The sequence below is a fragment of the Heloderma suspectum genome, chromosome 2, assembly GCF_057233095.1.
Source record: "Heloderma suspectum isolate Gila_16-S chromosome 2, 16-S_ref, whole genome shotgun sequence".
NCBI classification, from domain to species: Eukaryota; Metazoa; Chordata; class Lepidosauria; order Squamata; family Helodermatidae; genus Heloderma; species Heloderma suspectum.
This window is the reverse complement of record NC_139459.1, coordinates 288,864,991-288,882,404: the sequence shown is the minus strand read 5'-3', so window position 1 is coordinate 288,882,404 and position 17,414 is coordinate 288,864,991. Positions and strand designations below refer to the sequence as shown.

General features: G+C 41.5%; 1 protein-coding gene across 10 annotated transcripts in view; it reads left to right on the top strand.

Moving 5' to 3' along the window:
* Positions 1–17,414, top strand: part of PFKFB4 (6-phosphofructo-2-kinase/fructose-2,6-biphosphatase 4) — a 105,496-nt gene that overhangs the window by 21,589 nt on the left and 66,493 nt on the right. The window lies entirely within an intron of this gene.

The following is a 17,414-nucleotide window of genomic DNA, read 5'->3' as shown; positions in this document are numbered from 1 at the left end:
AAAGATGTAATCTGAGGAGTATGTTTGTTTCTGGTAAATGTGGTCTTAAAGATGAAAAGGAAATTGTGGTTTGAGCGGAACTCTTCTGACCTGCACGTTTCCAAACTAGTCAAAGGTCTGCCAAAGAGGTGGAGGACATGCAGTTCCTTAAAGTGGAATGCTTCTGTATAATATAAAGGCTCTAGTTGCTAATGTATTCTCAAATTATTTTCATAACTACCAATTAGTATGGATGTTTGTTCAGGAAATGGGTGAACTAGAAAACTGAAAATGGTTAATCAGTCCTGTCAGCTTGCAACAGGCAACTCAACATTGCATGTGGTTTCCTGATGTGAAAGCTTCATGTGGATCCTAGGAGCTTCATGAAAGTTTGAACCTGGCAAATTTGAGTGGACTAGGTATAGCATGGTTCATGCATACTATTAGCAGTGTTTCGGGGTATGGTGAGAGGCCATGTGATTTTAATTCTTGTGCATTTCTGTAGCATCTCCAAGGATTTCCAAAACTTGGAGATAACAGATCCTTCTTGTTTCAACACCACTCTTTTATAGATTTGGGCTGTGCCTCTTATTTACATAGGGTTGGACCCAGGCTTATTCATACTTAGACACATTGCAAACAATGGGACGTAAGTTAGTAATGAATAACATTGATTTCAACAGGTCTACACTAAGTATGACTGAGTCTAGATGAAATCCATAGTCATGGCAAAATTATGTTTTAACACTAGGAGAAAGTGCAAGCAAAATCACTAAAACCTTGAAGTCAAAATATTTACCATTTATAGCATAGTAACTCATATTTCTAGAAAATGACCAATCTTCTAAGGACAGTGCTTGTCTTCGTCAGTGATGTGTATTGGACCATATCAGAATTAGGGTTGAAATAGCTCAGTAATTAGGCACCCACATGCTGCCAAGTTGTAGAAAAATAGGAGATAAAAACCAAGCCAAGACAGCTTGTGATTATCTGCATGGGTGAGTGAGCTGCAACTAGTTTATTTCTTTTGAAGGAATAACTGAGCTATATTTTCACAAATGTGGCCTGACCTCTTAGTCCTGACAAAAATAAAAATTTTATAGAACAGTTCACTGAAATACAAAAGACACTTTGGTCAGACCCAATCGTTGTAGACTTGGATGTTTTCTAGTTTGGCTTTGGATGTTGCCTTATGGTATACTTGAGTTGAGGTGTAGCTTTCTGCAAGAGCCTCTTGAGACCTTAACAGTGTAATCAGGAATAAGCCACTGAGTTCACTGGGGCATACTTCCAGGTGAATGGGGATAAGATTGCAGCCTTAAGATGAGTAACCTTGTGTTGATGTCATCGTCCAAATCCAGATGTTGCTCACATCATACCTGCCAGCAGTAGATCAAACAGACACGTAAACAGCTACTTCTGTATGAATATATCTGTAGAAAATGAAATTTCCAGTATTTCTAGGGTTGGCTTGGATAGAGTATTTGGATACAGTTTGTGTGGTCATCATATTCTATGATGAACCCATATTGATTTTTATTTTGTTTTTCAATTGTCTCAAATTGTTTGTGTTTGTTTACACTACATGTGTTTTGACTATTAGAGAATTCCAAAATGCTTTATAAATTTAATGTAGGGGGAGAACTTTGTTTCTCTCAATTTAAATATACCCTAGACTACATGTGCCTTTTTAGGTAGAAAATCCTGGCACCCCAAACATTGCTGTTATAATATGTATTGAGCTACGTATGCATCAAGAGTGACATCAATTATGGAAGGATGAGGGGAAAAGCCAACACATTTTTATACCTACCGATGAAAAGAAATATTATGAGCAATAATTGTGAACACAGATTTTAAGGTCACTGCCTCACAATATGGACTAGTCACAGGGTCAGACTAGTCAGGTGATTGCAGTTCTGTGGAGTTCCCAGTTGCATAGAAAATGTGGCCAGGGAGCCTGTTATTTTAAAACCGCAAAGGACATGCAGATTAGGAGTACAGAACTTCTCCATCACAGCTTCTTTCTCCAAGTGCTTTTTATTTTCAGTTGCATTCTGATACTGAAAGTGACCGGAAAAGGATGGGTGAAAAGCACTTGGGTGAGCTGTTCTCCACTTCTCACCCATGAACCTCTTTTGCTGTTAAACTCAAACCTCACTCCCCTCTTTCTAAGTAATTGGGCCAGTTCTCTCTTTGAAGAAAACAGACTGCTGGCCTCATTTCTGGTCTGTCCCTCAAACATCAATGAAGGCCTATAAAAAGGGATGAGAATCTTGATTATTTGTGGGCATTCACTAAGAAATCAGCAAGTGCTGAAGAACTGAAGGAAAGAATAGTAATTTCATGTTCCCCATGGTGAAAATCCCATTTTGCCCCTGTTCTAAATCCCCCTCCCCCAAGGGAAATAGCAGCTGTGGTGAGCACCATGAAAACGGTGCTGGGGAAAGGGTTTAAAAGCCTCCTCTTCTGGCACCATTTCCCCAGTCTGATTTGCTTTGAACTAAGACATTCCCTCATATAAACCATGGGAGATAAGATTCTGGAAGTTACATAATCTTATCTAGTTTAGTTCTTAGATACATACTTGAAAGTTATGACTCTTCTTGCAGCCCTGCTCTCTATGTAGCCTCCTCTTCCATTGCTATATTGTACTGTGAAAAATGTTCTACTTCTAAAATGCATGATTTCATAAAAGAACATAATGTATGGATACAATAGCAGTCATCTGGGCAGTTTCAAAGTTGTAATTAATTATTTTCATATAGAAATTTATTTTCTAGGAAGTATACTTCATATATAATGGATTTTTCCCCTAATCAAATAATTTCAGTTGAACTACATATGGCTATCAGAAAATCTCTTGAAATATTTATGCAGCACATAAAACATGGCATATATTTTTAGAAGTTTTTAAAAAAACAAAAAACAAATATAAGTCAAATAAACCATACTAAATCAGATCCCAATCGATTTAGCCCATTAGGAAAATTTCTGGAACACCCACACCAGTGACTATAACTGTCCTATGCGTGCTTGTTTATGACATTTATATCCCGCCTTTCCTCCAAGGAGCTCAAGGTGGCATACATGCACCTCCCCTCCTCACCCTGTGAGGCAGATTAGGCTGAGAGCTCATGACTGACTGGTCCAAGGTAAGATTCATGGCTGAGTAGGGATTTACATAGCCCCAAGTTTCCTCCTTGCATGCAAGCTAATTAGAAGAGTAGACTTGCCTCACCCCTCCTTAGTGTCCTGGTACATGAGCTTTCTATAACCATTTCTAGATCCATTTGAAGCTGGTTTTTGGCACCCATACTGCTCCAATGGTTTTGGTAGATGATTTACAGCAGGAGATAGAAGCGTGGCTCCTTCGTTTTGTGGAGTGTTTGGAAGAGTCAAGGGTGGCCTTGTATTGCAGTGATTCTAGCCCTACTTAATTAGGGTGATCTTCGAAGGCATTCATGGGCAACTATTATTTCATCCTTGTGAATTGTCCTATAGGTTCCATCTTGTCATCCACCCTATTTAAACTCTAGATCAGGAGTGGGCTACCTCCAGATGTTGTTGGACTGAAACTTCCATCAGCCCTAGCCAGCATAGACAGTGGTGAGGGCTGATGGGAGTTACAGACCAACATCTGGAGGGCCACAAATTGTCCACCACTGATCTAGATGAAGCTGCTGGGGAGCTCATAAGTAGATTAGGAGTGTGGTGCCATCAGTATCAAGATGTTTTTCCTATTTAGTCAATCCAGAAGCTGCACTCCCAATTATGAACCACTGCTTGGACTTGGTAATGGGTTGATTACGAGCTAATAAACCAAAATTGAATTAAGGTAAAACAGTTATACTGATCAGGTGGATCGTGGAGAGGTCAGTTTACTTATCCTTGGTGGTGGTTTACATTTTCTGGTAGAACGCGTTTCGGAGTACTAACTGATCCAGCTGTGCTCCTGTAAGCCCAGGTAGCTAAGATGGCCTGTTGAATCTTCCAGCCATTAAATCCAATTTTTGACTCATCTTTCTGGTGGATAGGGATCTGGCCGGTATAATTCATGCCCTTGTGGGTTGAGTACTGTAAAATGCTGTGTGTAGTACTGCTTTCCAAGACAGTTCAGACATTGTGGCCTCTTGTCTATAATCTGGAGTTATACACAGGGAGCATGCAACATTGGTGCTATGGCAGCTGCACTCACCTCCAGTTAGTTTCACGGCTCACTTCAAGATGCTGGCATACGTAAGGCCTAGACTGCCTGGGTCCAGTGTACATGAAGCAAAGTCTACCCTCACACTTCCCTCTGTTGAGGTTTTTAGGACGTGTCCCTGCTTCAGATACCATTATTTAGTTACGTGTGGTCTGTGGCAGCCCAGAGCAAGGTATTTTTAGTACTGACACCACAGTTAGGGAATGCATCCATGAGGATATCTGCTAGACTTCATTTTTAAATCATAGGAATTAAGTGAAACCCCATTTTTTTTGCCTGGCATTTAGAAGTTGCTGATCTGCTGTCTTCAATTGTTTCATGTGATATTTTAGCTGCTAACTATTCTATGGGTTTTTAAATATTATACATGGTTTTGGATGCTTAGCAGAAAAGTGTTTTTCCTATATAGAGGGTGGGAAGATAACTGCTGGGGAACAGGAGTAAGGGAAAATAATAGAGGACCATAAATCAATAGACCATGGACCCAAGGACTTAGGGCAGCCCACTTTTGTGTGACTGGATCAAGAAAGGAAAAAATGATCTTATCTTATTTAGTTTAGGCTGTGTTCTTGCTTTCCCATTTTCACACAAGAGTAATTTTATTAGTCCTTGGCTTGCTTCACTGTGGATAATTTGCATGCTTGATCATACAGCACATTAAACAGCTTGTGTGAGTGGGTTGCTGTGTCACAGTGTATACCTCTGTTTGCTGTTCGTAGAGATGGCCACTAATTTGATGGCTTTAAAACAGGATTAGACAAATTCATGGAGGAGAAGGCTAACCACGGGTGCTAGTCATGATGGCTGAGCATTACCCTGAGTACCAGAGGCAGTAGGCCTCTGTATACCACTTCATGGGGAACATGAGTGGGAGGCTGCTGTTGTGCTCATGTCCTCTTTGTAGGCTTCCCACAGGCATCAGGTTGGTCACAGTGCAAACAGAATGCTGGACTAGATAGGTCTTTGGTCTGATCCAGCAGGTTGCTCTTATGTTTGTAAAGATAACAGCCTCCAATAACTGGAGAAGCCACTACAAACACAAATGAAATAATAAGTATTATAAATTTGTGTTAAATTCCTCCAGTCCTTAAATATTTTCAGTGTTGTACAGATTCAGCTGAGACTCATTTACTATTGCTTTTATATATTATGTAAATTGGAATTACAGCCCAGAAATATTTCATTGGTCCAAATTTTTAGTCCACCAGTTCCTGTTTGCTGAAGGCTGAAATCCTATTAATACAATATTTAAGCATGATATTTAAATCTTTGTTTTATATAAATGGGTTTAGAACAAGAGATGTGAATTGAGAGTTTTCTATTGTGTATAACCCTCTTTTAACCATGACTTAAAAATATAAGGTGATACATGCATATAAGGGAGAGATATCCATGTACCAAGGCAGGTAAGCTGATACTTATGAAAAATACATGATTTGTTTTGAAGGATGCATTAGAGTTGCTTAAGATTAAGGCATTCATTCTTCCCTTACAGGACAGTAAGTATTTTGAGAACTCTCTTCTTTTTTTTATGCCTTGCACTGGGAGTAATCATTGATGTTGCTACAGTAACAGCACGTACTGCATTACGCAATTTCTGCCTAGACTGTGGGTGTGCTGTGAACTGTTCTAAAACAATAGTATGCTCTTCTTGAAATTACGATACAGCACATTGAGTATGTTTTCAGTTGTCAGCTACTTTAGTGACTTGAGATTTATTGTCTCCTGTCATAACATCCAATGCTTACAAAATTTAAAAGTATTTTGAAGAGGAAGGAGGAAAAGTCAACTCCCCCCCCCCCTTCATTATGTCTTGGAACCGAATGTATCTTGTGCCAGTGAAAAGGCACTTCTGCTCGCACAAGGCAACCTCCCTGAATTCTGGCAATTCTCACATTCCACTGCAGCACCCTGCATGCCCCATCCCACACTGAGGTTCCCTTGACCCCTCCAGGAGCAGCTTTTGGGGGGTATGAAAAGCTGCATTGGAGCCAAGAAAAGGCCTGTTGTGCAAGTAGAGTTGCCCTTAGGCTTCTCTTGGACCAAGCCAATAACTAATTTGCATATTAATGTTTCTTTCCTTAATTTGAGTTAAATTCATACCCAGTACCTTGAGCACAAGTGTTTTGTGCTTGTGAACCTCTTTCTTGCTAGTTGTGTCATGTGTAGTGATGTTGCTGAATTTTGTAAGTAATCTACTCGCTGGTCAAAACTTGTTCTTTCCTAATATTCACCTTTGTAACAAGCCTTGGTCGGTGTTTTACAAATTTGTTATTACGTTCAGAATCGATCATGAGCTTTGACGCATGTGCAGTCTGCATCTAAACACCGCCATTTCTGCACATGTGCTGTGTTGGTTGGATTAACCCATCTCTTGCTTAAGGTAAAATGTGATGATGTCACTTTAACACAACCAGTCACGTTCAAAGAAACAGCCAGGTAGGTGTATACACACCCCTTTTCTCATTTCATACCATTACGTAGAAAGGCCACCCAAAAACAACCAATCAGAAGGGGGATACATAATGTGGTAATCATGATGTCATGATGCACTACGTGTTTCCAAACTACAGCTCCCGAGATGCACTTTGATATTGCACATGTGCAAAAACTTGTATGCACAGAACAAAGGTTCTTATTAAAGGAGAACTCTCATCTGAGTTAACTTGGATGAATTTGTTATTTTTCAAGGAAATAACGAATTCACCTGGGATAAGTTTGGCCATCACTGGTCATGTGTGAATGCAGACAAGAGTGTGGAAGACAGATCAAATTTATGTTGCACCCATTTTATATAAACAAACAAATAAATACAATATCAGCATGAATTATAAGTGTTTTACGTAGTGGTAGAGGACAGATCCCTGCCCCGAGGAGCTTAAAATCTATAATTTAACCCAGAGGAAATAGAGGAAGGGAAGAGAATTGAAGGCAGGGTTAAAAAGGTAAGAAATATGCAATTGTTTCAGTTATATTTGCTTAGTTATAGGCCAAGTTACAGCAAGGCATGGGATTTCTCATTTAAAAAATACAGCAAAGCAACAACAAGTACAGTTGGCCTTCATGGCTTTGTGAACCGTTCCGGCCATTATTTGATAACTTATTTCATGTTCCCTTAGCAATCCCTTAGCACGTGGATGTAGCAGGGCTGTGTTGTCTTGTCCCACCCCCTGGCATCCAGCACATACAGCTAGACAGTGTGAGTGAATAGGGATAGGTAGGATAGTTGGCGTGGACTGCTTTCCGCTCATGTGTTGGGAGAATGCGTAAGGTGTTCTAAAGAGGGCTCCGGTGTACTGGTCCAGAAGACAGACTGTAACTAGAACATTCAGTCAAATTGTTGTGTGCCCCAGTGCTTGTATAAATTGACTTTACCAATGGTAGCTAGTAACTCAGTTACTTATTTTCTGAAAATGTTTCCCTAGAGTCCTTTGTTTGGGGAATATTAAAACACAATCTAGAAACCTCTCTCTTTTGCGTTGAACATCTGAGCTCATACTTGAGACAAAAGAGGGCCGTATTTCGCAGTGCATCTTCATATTCTGTTTATTAAACTGAAACATTTAAACAGTTTGTTATTTGACTTAAGAGAGCCTTTCTATGAAGAAGTATAAAATACCTCTGATTTACTGTTTTATTTCATTTGCCTAGAATAACGCAAATTGATGGAAAATGATGTAACTTGAAAATTTGTGCTAGTTCAAAGAAGGAAGCATTACTTGGAAAATTAGTAAAAAAATCCAAAAACCAAAGTTAGGCAATGCCTTTATTAGGATCAACCAAATTGCCACAATAGCGTGCACACTTCTGAATTCTCCAGAACTCTTAATCGGAATAGGTAGACAAAAAGCAGGGGATGGGGGATGAAACAGAAAAGTCTAAAAATTTGGACAGATATTGTGGCCATGAAGTCCAGTTTTAGACCCAGTCTCAAAATGGAGATTTGCAGACTGAATGAATGTGTCATTGGTAGGTGTTGCAGGTACCAGATTATACCTAGGAATGCATTCTAGGACAGAGAAGTAAGGGTTAATCTCCATTTCTGAAAACATAAAGGCCCGTTGTAACTCAGATCTGCCTCTTGTCTTGGGCGAAACACACAGGTTCCTCAGTTGGCATACACTCTGTCACCACTCTTAATAGCAGGAAAATAAATATCTAAGAGCAGCGATAAAATGGAGAGATCTTCCCCTGCCTATTTTATTTATTTAAGATGCAATCATATGCATGCTTAGACAGAAAAAAAGTCCTAGAACTCCCACCATTCTCCAGCCAGCCATGTTAGCTGAGGAATGCTGGGAGTTGTAGGGCTTTTCTGTTTAAACATGCATAGGATTGCATCCTTAGAAGATTCGCACCCAGACTTCCAGTCAGATGGTTCTACAAGGAAAAGGCAATAAATAATACAAAAAACCCCAAACACACACACACACACACACACACGCACGCACGATGGCTGATGGATGGGGCCAGAGCATACTTTATTTTGCTTCTGCCATCCCAGAGCATCTGGCAGTTGGAGCTGAGTGTTCTTTCTGGCAGGGAGTGGAAGCAACTCCCTGCAGCTGCTTCTCTAGCCAGTGGATGGGGTCAGGCTGGTCTTCCTCTTGGCATGTTTTTCCTGGGGGTCTGGGAGCTGGAACCTTCTGGTAGCCCTTGGCCTCCTGACTGGTTGATGAGGCCAGCGTGTGCTTCCCTTTTGCTGTGCAGTCCCAGCACAGCTGGTACTTGTTTTCTGCATGGTGCGGTTTGTGGTGATGAAACTATTTCTCAGTTGCAAGATACAAGGGATATATCCACCTTTTGAGTCACCAGTGCCACTTCCTCCTTTTGCACATCTGGGATTTACCTAGATTTCCCAATTTCTGAAGCAGTTAACACCCTCTAGTTTTCAAGCATCATGCCAAACATTTCATTGCAAAGTTCTTTTTAAAACATGGACTCTTCAGTTACATTTGTCATGAGAATATTAAGCTAATTCATCTTGAAAAAAATGTAGCTATGGATGTTTGCTATAATAAAAAGGGAAATGGGAGTTGTAGCATCCTAGAAGCTGGGATTTTAGGGAAGACATAACTGCTGCAGATATAAATGTGGGTAAACAATTTTTTTTATTTATATAAAATGTATATTACACATGTATTATGCAATATGGCTTACATCAAATAAAATAAATTAAAATGCAAAATAGAACAACAATATCAGCAATATAAAAATCACAACGTATCGATTTAGGTGATGTACACTGTTGTATAGGTAGAGGGAATGACTGTGAGACTCAGCAGACCTCAAACACAGCTATCCTTTATTTATCACACACAGAACTGCAGAACTTAGCAGAAGCTCCACACACTGTTGCTACTCCCAACTCTACAGGAGCTGCCAAGATTCAAAACAATAACTAACCCATAGTACCCCCCCCCGAATATATAACATGCCTCCCTGCTTAGCTGTCATAGACTTTCAACCAACGAGGAGGTACCCTTTCACGGCATGGTCTCCGCACTAGACTAGTAGGTATAGATTGCCCAGATGACTTTCTTTCAGTAACTGTCGTAGGTAGGGAAGGAGTATTGCTCCCATCACTTAGTGGTTCTGGCGCATCAACCAGTGGTGAGAGAAACACGTCAATTCCATATAGAACTTCAGCAGCTACCTCTGCTGATGACAACCCACTCTGAACAGAACACCTCAACTGGTCAACATGGTGATGCCAGACTGACCCATCTGCACAGTGAACCTTGTATGACACAGGTCCAGTGACCTCAATGATAGAGGAAGGAATACACTTCAATCCAGCACCATAGTTCCTAACAAACACCTGACGTTGTGGGACAAATGAATGGAGAGTAGGAGCTGAGAAGGCAGCATCCAGAGCTTGCTCCCGTTTGTTTTGTAAGCCTTCAGCAAAATCTGGGTGGAGACAGTAAAGGCAAGTTTTTAGACGCTGCTGCATAAGTAATTCTGTAGGATTGACTCCTGTTGTTGCATGAGGAGTAACATGCGGAGCAATGAGAAACGTGGCAAGGCGTGTTGGTCAGTCTCCTCCTGCAATGCGCTTCAGGGCATCTTTTGTCATCTGTTCAGCTTGGCCATTTGCTTGGGGATGACGAGGTGCAATGGTGACAGCCCGAATAAGGTTCTTGTCCGCGAATGATTTAAGCAGCAGTTGTAAAAGTAGTCCCATTGTCTGAGACTATAGTATCAGGCAACCCATGGGTTGCCAATAAATGGCGCAGTGTTGTGATTGCTGCAGTGGCTGTTTGTGATGGCACTAAGACTACTTCAAGACACTTTGAGTAAGAATCTACCACAACCAAGACATTTTTTCCTTGAAATGGTCCTGCAAAATCAATATGGATTCTTGACCAAGGCTGCTTGGTCACTTCCCATGGAAAGATAGGTGCCCTTGGTGGATTGTGCCTAATGGCTCGACAAGTACTACACTCATTTACAGTTTTTTCAGTATCTGAGTTGATATTTGGCCACCAGACATAGCTTCTGGTCAATGCCTTCATACGCGCGATCTCTGGATGAGCTGCATGCAATGTAGTCAAGATGGTTTGACGACCCTTATCTGGAATAACGACACGGTTTCCCCATAGCAGACATCCTTTATGGGCAGGTATCTCATGCTGACGGCGTTTGAATGGCTTAAATTCCTCTGGCAGTTCCTCATCTGGCCATCCCCTCCATACCCAGTTTAAAACATGAACCAGTCAGTGCAGGATCTTGAGCAGTCAGCCTAGCAATTTGTTCAGCCTGAAGAGGTGGGTCAGGAAGGGCTTCGAGAATCAAGCCTTCCAGTGGAGAAGATACAACAAAATCTGGAATTTGAAGTGGTACCTGACTCAATCCATCGGCGTTAGCTCTTGCCTTTTCTGGTTTGTTGACAAGTGTATAATCGTAAGCATTGAGCAGAATGCTCCAGCGCTGCATGCAAGGTGATAGTATGCAGGGAGTAGGTTTACCAGGAGAGAAGATATTCCTAAAAGAGGCTTGTGGACCTTGTGTATTTCAAAAGCATGGCCATAGAGATAGTTGTGGAACTTTTTGACTCCTGCAATAACAGCCAGGGCTTCTCTGTCAATTTGTGCAAACTTCCTTTCAGTGGATGACATAGCCCCTAAATAATAAGCTATTGGTGCCTCTGTACCATCTGGAAATTTGTGGCTTAGCACAGTACCAACCCTGTAAGAAGAAGCATCAGTAGTAAGAATGAGCGGGGTTTTTTATCATAATGTACAAGCACAGAATTTGAACTCAACCAGTGTTTGACATTCTGGAAAGCATTGCTGGCTGATCTATTTCCATGGAAGTCCTATTCCCAGCAAGTGATGCAGTGGCTCAGCAATGGTAGCCTTTTGTGGAAGAAATACATGGTAGAAATTGAGAAATCCCAAGAAGGCTTATAGTTCCTGCTTTGTTGTTGGAGCAGGCGCATCATGAATTGCATGTATTCTTTTTGTCAGTGAGTGAATGCCAGAAGCATCAATACAACAGCCCAAAAATGTTATGCTGGAGGTTCCAATTTCACATTTCTCCTTTTTTACATGAATGCTGGATGTGTCAAAATGATGTAGGACTTCTTGAAGTCGTTCAGCAAGTTCTTCCTCTGTTGTTCCCATGAGCATGATATCATCAAAATATGGTACAACACCTGGAATTCCAGAAAGGGTTTCCTTGAATTGTTGGAACAGTCCAGGGGCCACAGAAATTCCGAATTGCAGACACTTTACTTGGAATGCCCCTCGATGAGTGATTATAGTTTGGGCATTTGCTGTAGCTTTATTGATGACCAGCTATTGTTATGCTTAGGCCAGATCAAGTTTTGCAAAGACTTTTCCTCCACGAAGAACAGCGAGGAGTTGATTGACAGCATGCACTGGGTATGGATGCTGCTTAAGTGCCTTATTCACAGTGCAGTTGTAATCCCCACACAGTCTCACCTTCCCATTAGGCTTTAATACCAGCATAATGGGCATAGGCCACTGGGTCTGTGTAACTGGTTCTAGCATACCTTGTTTGATGAGATGCTCAAGCTCTTCAATTTTTCCCCCCAATGCAAAAGGCACATTCCTGGCTTTCATGCAAATTGGTGCAATAGATGGTGTCAAGGGCCCCTTGGAGGGCTCTCTCAGTCTAATCCAGTAGCCAAGTCCAGACACAGACAAAGGGATTCTTTTCAAAGCTTTATTCTTCTTTTACAACTTAACAACTCTACAGGTAGCAACTAGATCTGAGCAGCAGCATCCCTATGCCCTAAGTTGGAGCAGTTGGTCCCCGTTTGAAAGGCAATTACTGGCAGACCCCTGTATTTAAGGACTAGGGAGAATCCCTCCCCTTTTCCCTTGGATCCCCGGGGCGCAGCCGATTGAGTGCGCGCCAACCGGGCACTACGCTCCTCTCGGTGCCCTCCATCTCGCACCACTCTCTGCGTCTGCGTCGCGCATCCACTAAGTCTGCTATCTCTGCTCGGTCACTCCCTGGACTGCTAACTAAACTAGGAATGTGGGTGGGAGGAATCTCCGTCAGCTGTTGGTCCTGGGAAAGAGGAGCGCGCTCCTCTCCCAGGAGCGACTGCTCTTCCTCAGCATCAGAACTACTCTGGGATTCTATGGGCTCAGTGTCCACCCTGACAGATGGATCCAGATAGAGTGACACTGGCTTCCCTTTGTATTCTCACATTTCTTCAGAAAATATGCTTGGAAATTTATTAACAATTGATGCAAGATGACCTGTAGTAAGGGCGTGAATTCCTTGAACGCTAATCCCTATTGATGAGAACCAGTTTCTCCCCAAGAGGTTTTTCCTCTGCCCCTCCACAATTATAAGTAGAAGCTTCCCTTGGAAAGAGCCATACTGTACATCCACAGTGCAGCATCCAACACTATCGACCTTCTTTGCATTGTAATCACGCAGAATGCATGATGGACTTACAACTTTGGAGCAAGGGTACCAGAAAATATGTGCTTAAAGGTGTCTCTGTTAATTATGAATACCCCAGATCCCAAATCCACTTCCATTTTGCACTTCCGGCCATTGATTAATACTGTTGTATACAGCACAGAATCATGAGGTTCCTTGCCACAGACCTTCTGAATGTGATATAGCTGTTGAGTTTTATCACCCTATGGATAATCAACCCCATGAGATGCTAGGTGGTGTGACTCTTTGCTATAGTTCCATAGCCTTGTGCTGACAGATTTTGAACGGCAGACTCACTCAAGGTCATCCTTCTTCTTGCAAGACCTGCATTCAGCATCCTTGAATCTGCACAGAGAGTGCTGATGTGGTCCTCCACAGCCAGAGCAGGAATAGGTAAGTCAGGGCCTATCTGCAGATTTTATGGAGGGTGCATTTTTTTTGTGTCTTCTGTTGACCTTGCTGCCCAGAATTCTCCAGATGGCATTTACATCATCTTCATCTCTCTTGAGTTCTGTGACATACAGTGATGCAGTCTCACTGGCTAATGCCTTTTCTTGAGCCATTGCAAATGTCAAGTTTGGCTCAGACAGGAGGTGTCGTTGCAATGCTTCATCATAAACCTCACAGTCAAGGTGATCCTCAATATATCCTCTAGAAAATCCCCAAAGCTGCAGCATTGGGAAAGATGATACAGTTCTGCAATATAAGCGGCAATGCCCTCTCCAGGTTGCTGCATTTGTTTTTGAAATTTAAATCTCTGCACAATACAGTAACTGAAGGATTTGGTGAGAAATGTATCTTCAATAATCCTAAAAGTTCATCAAATGTCTTAGTTTTGGCTGAGGCAACAGCATTGAGGGATCTTGTGGAAAATGTATGTGGTCCACAAACAGTTAAGAGCACAGCTCGCTTTTGTTCAGCATTAGCTATCTTACTTGCTTCTAGAGAGAATGAAAGCCATTCTGCATAAGAATCCCAGGAAGCAGGTTGATTAACATCAAACTCTTCAATATGTCCAAAAGCAGCCATTTTGATTTTAATTCTCTTTTTAAAAAACAACACAGGAGTTGCTCAAGTTCTTAAGTGGGTCTAGCTGACAGCTTACCAGTTAGCTGTATTCATTGGATTCACAGTCCTTGCTGCCTGTATAGCTCTCCAGATCCCACCTTCATCGCCACAAATTGTTGTATAGGTAGAGGAAATGACTGCCATACTCAGCAGGCCTCAAACACAACTGTCCTTTATTTATCACATACAGAACTGCAGAACTTAGCAGAAGCTCCACCCGCTGCTGCTACTTCCCATCTACAGGAGCTGCCAAGGTTAAAAACAGTATCCAACCCACAGTACCCCCCCCCCGAATACACAATATACACCTTTTATTCACAACCTTTTAATGCGACTATATTATGTCTTCAGGGTCTTCTGCATCATCTGTGTTTTGGTTTCCCCATTTGTGCTCTTAGGCAACTTACATTCCTCTTTGAATATTGTGAAATGTATGGTTTTAAATTCTATTATATTCTATTATGTTTTATTTTATGCTTTTAAGTGTTGTCTTGTAAATTGTCCAGAGAGCTTCGGCTAATGGGCAGTATATAGATAGATAGATAGATAGATAGATAGAATAATGATAGATCACACACAGGCAAACTCACTTTGCTTTTAAAATATGAAATGTGTTCTCTCTTTTAAAAAAGAAATACATATCCTGTTAAAGTACAGTTATGAAACTTTGGGGGATCATTTTTATCTTTAAGTTGCAGTTAGAAGTAGGAGGTATATTTATAATAACCAGATTAAACGATTTTGTAATAACTTGGATTTAAAAAGGAAAAAGCGAACTTGTCTGGCAATTGTTTGCAAAGAGAATGAGTGTTTTGGGCTCTCGTTTCATCACTGTGCCCCATTACATCAGCATAGGATTGAGTAGGGATGTCAGAGAATTCCGCCACGGATCTCGGTGAGGCTGAATGCCAGTGCATTCGGCCCCCCGAAATCCGTGGCGGAATGAAGGCCCCGCCCCCCCAACCTGTGAAAGGCACGCGAAATGGAGCACTTTCCTGCTGCCGTCTGCGCTGACTTGAGTATTTAAGTATTTACGTAGCCTATCACGGCAAGCCAAAAAACCCCCAGCGTACGCAAATGGCAGCGGCTATGGCGGCTGCCATTTGCGTTCCCTATTTTTAGCCGTTTTAGCCTACATAAATATTTATGTAGGCTAAAATGGCTAAAAATAGGGAACGCAAATGGTGGCCGCCGTAGCCGCCGTCACTTGCATACGCTGTTGTTGTTTTTTTTTGGCTTGCACTTACGTAGCCTATCACGGCAGCTTCGCTGGATGCAAATGGTGGCCGCTACGGCGGCCGCCATTTGCGTCCGCAGCAGCCCGTCGGCAGCCGGAACTCTGGCTGCAGATGGCCCTGGCCGGCGGCTCCACGGAGCCGCTGTGGAGTGGAGCCGGCCCAGGGAGGATTCCAGGGGGAGGGATGGAGCGCCTTCTCCCCACCACAAATCCAAGCTGCGAAAAGGTAAGTGACTTTCGTACATCCCTAGAATTGAGGCCTGAAAACATAAAGACAGCAGGCATTCTGACCTCATTTTAAGCTTGGGCAGAGTCTGCAGGGATTTACTCCCTTTCTGACCTGGAGACAAAGTTTAAATGAATTGGTCAGAACAACATAATGGCTTAACAAGGTGACTAAACCTCATAGTATTAGTTTTTAAGAGAAAAGGGACTGTCCAGTTTGTCTTGAGATGCATATTTAAAATGTCACTTTCAGTAAATATAATGCCGTATGTAATAAACTTTTTTTAAAAAAATGGGCTGGAGATATTGGCAGGTTAAATGAACCTAATAGGATTGATAGATGGGTAAAAATCAGAAATGATTTTGTACTCGTCTGCCTAACCTGCTCCAAAACATTCATCTTGTATTCTTCAGTTTAGACCCTGTAGGCTCAGTTCTGGTCCTTGAGAGAGGTTTTTTATTATACATATATTCTCAAAACCCCAGAGCAGTATTTTATCATCATGGCAATACTATGGATAAGGTTAATCTGAATATATTGATTTGCCTAAGACCATTTAGTGAACTTTATAGTTGAGCAGGGACTTGAACCTGGTTTTTCCACATTCAGCCCATCACTCTTATCTCTCCAAATAGCCCAATGGCAAAGCACTCCAGGCCATGCTTCATAGTATATTTTCCCAGTCATGTCTCTTAAGGCCTTTATTCCGGTTATCTGTAGTTGGGTTTCCCCCTTTTCTGCATTGGCTGTTGCCACATTTGGGATGGTTGCAATGTCTAGTGGTTAGACCTCACTTCATAGTGGGATAACCTCTCTCCCACCCCACACCCCTTTCATAAGCGTTGTTGAAAACTAAGATGGTATGATCCAAGTTCATAGTGAACTGAAGTTTGTGAGAGGGAGAATTGGCTGGAGGGACTAGGACAGAGGAGATAATTGAACTACAGTTTAGGGGGATTACAGTTTACGGACTTTATTTGAGATATCTATCTATAGTTCAGTACTTTGAGTGCATTTAGCTGTCTGTTTATCACCTAATAGCAGATTAAGTACTTCTAAACAAAGTGTACACCTAGGATTGTTTTGTGGAGTACAATCTAGGTTCTGTACTAACAAGAGTTAGTACAGGAAAATCTTTTTTGATCCATGTTTTATTTTTTATTTCAAATAAGCTTATAACATCACATCAAAATATATTGTATGTATTGACATTAAAACATTTTGTGTTGTTAAACAGAGCATTGTTAAAGATCCTTAGATATTAAAACTTAAAAGCAGAGATCTCATTCTAAGTACCAAGTTTCCTATTCAATACTGAATAGGCTATTCAGCTGACAGGTATGCAAGCCTGGTGAGCTTCTAAGAAGAAGCTCCTGCATTGTAAAATCAATGCATATTTATACTGTTTGTGTAAAAATTACCTCATAGCTAGTATTATCATCTGTCCCACAAGTTAGGGCTCATGGTCTTAATTATCTCATTGTTATTAAACATTCTTAAAAATTTAGAACATACATAAAAAGCTTACGTGTATACATTTCAGGCTAGATAAGATCAACCCTGAGTGCTCATTGGAAGGACAGATAATGAAGCTGAAGCTCCAATATTTTGGCCACCTAATGCAAAGAGAAAACTCCCTGGAAAAGACCCTGATGCTGGGAAAGACTGAAGGCCAAAGGAGAAGGGGATGGCAGAGGATGAGATGGCTAGATAGCATCACGGATGCAATGAATATGAACTTGAGCACGCTCCGGGAGAGAGCGCAGGAC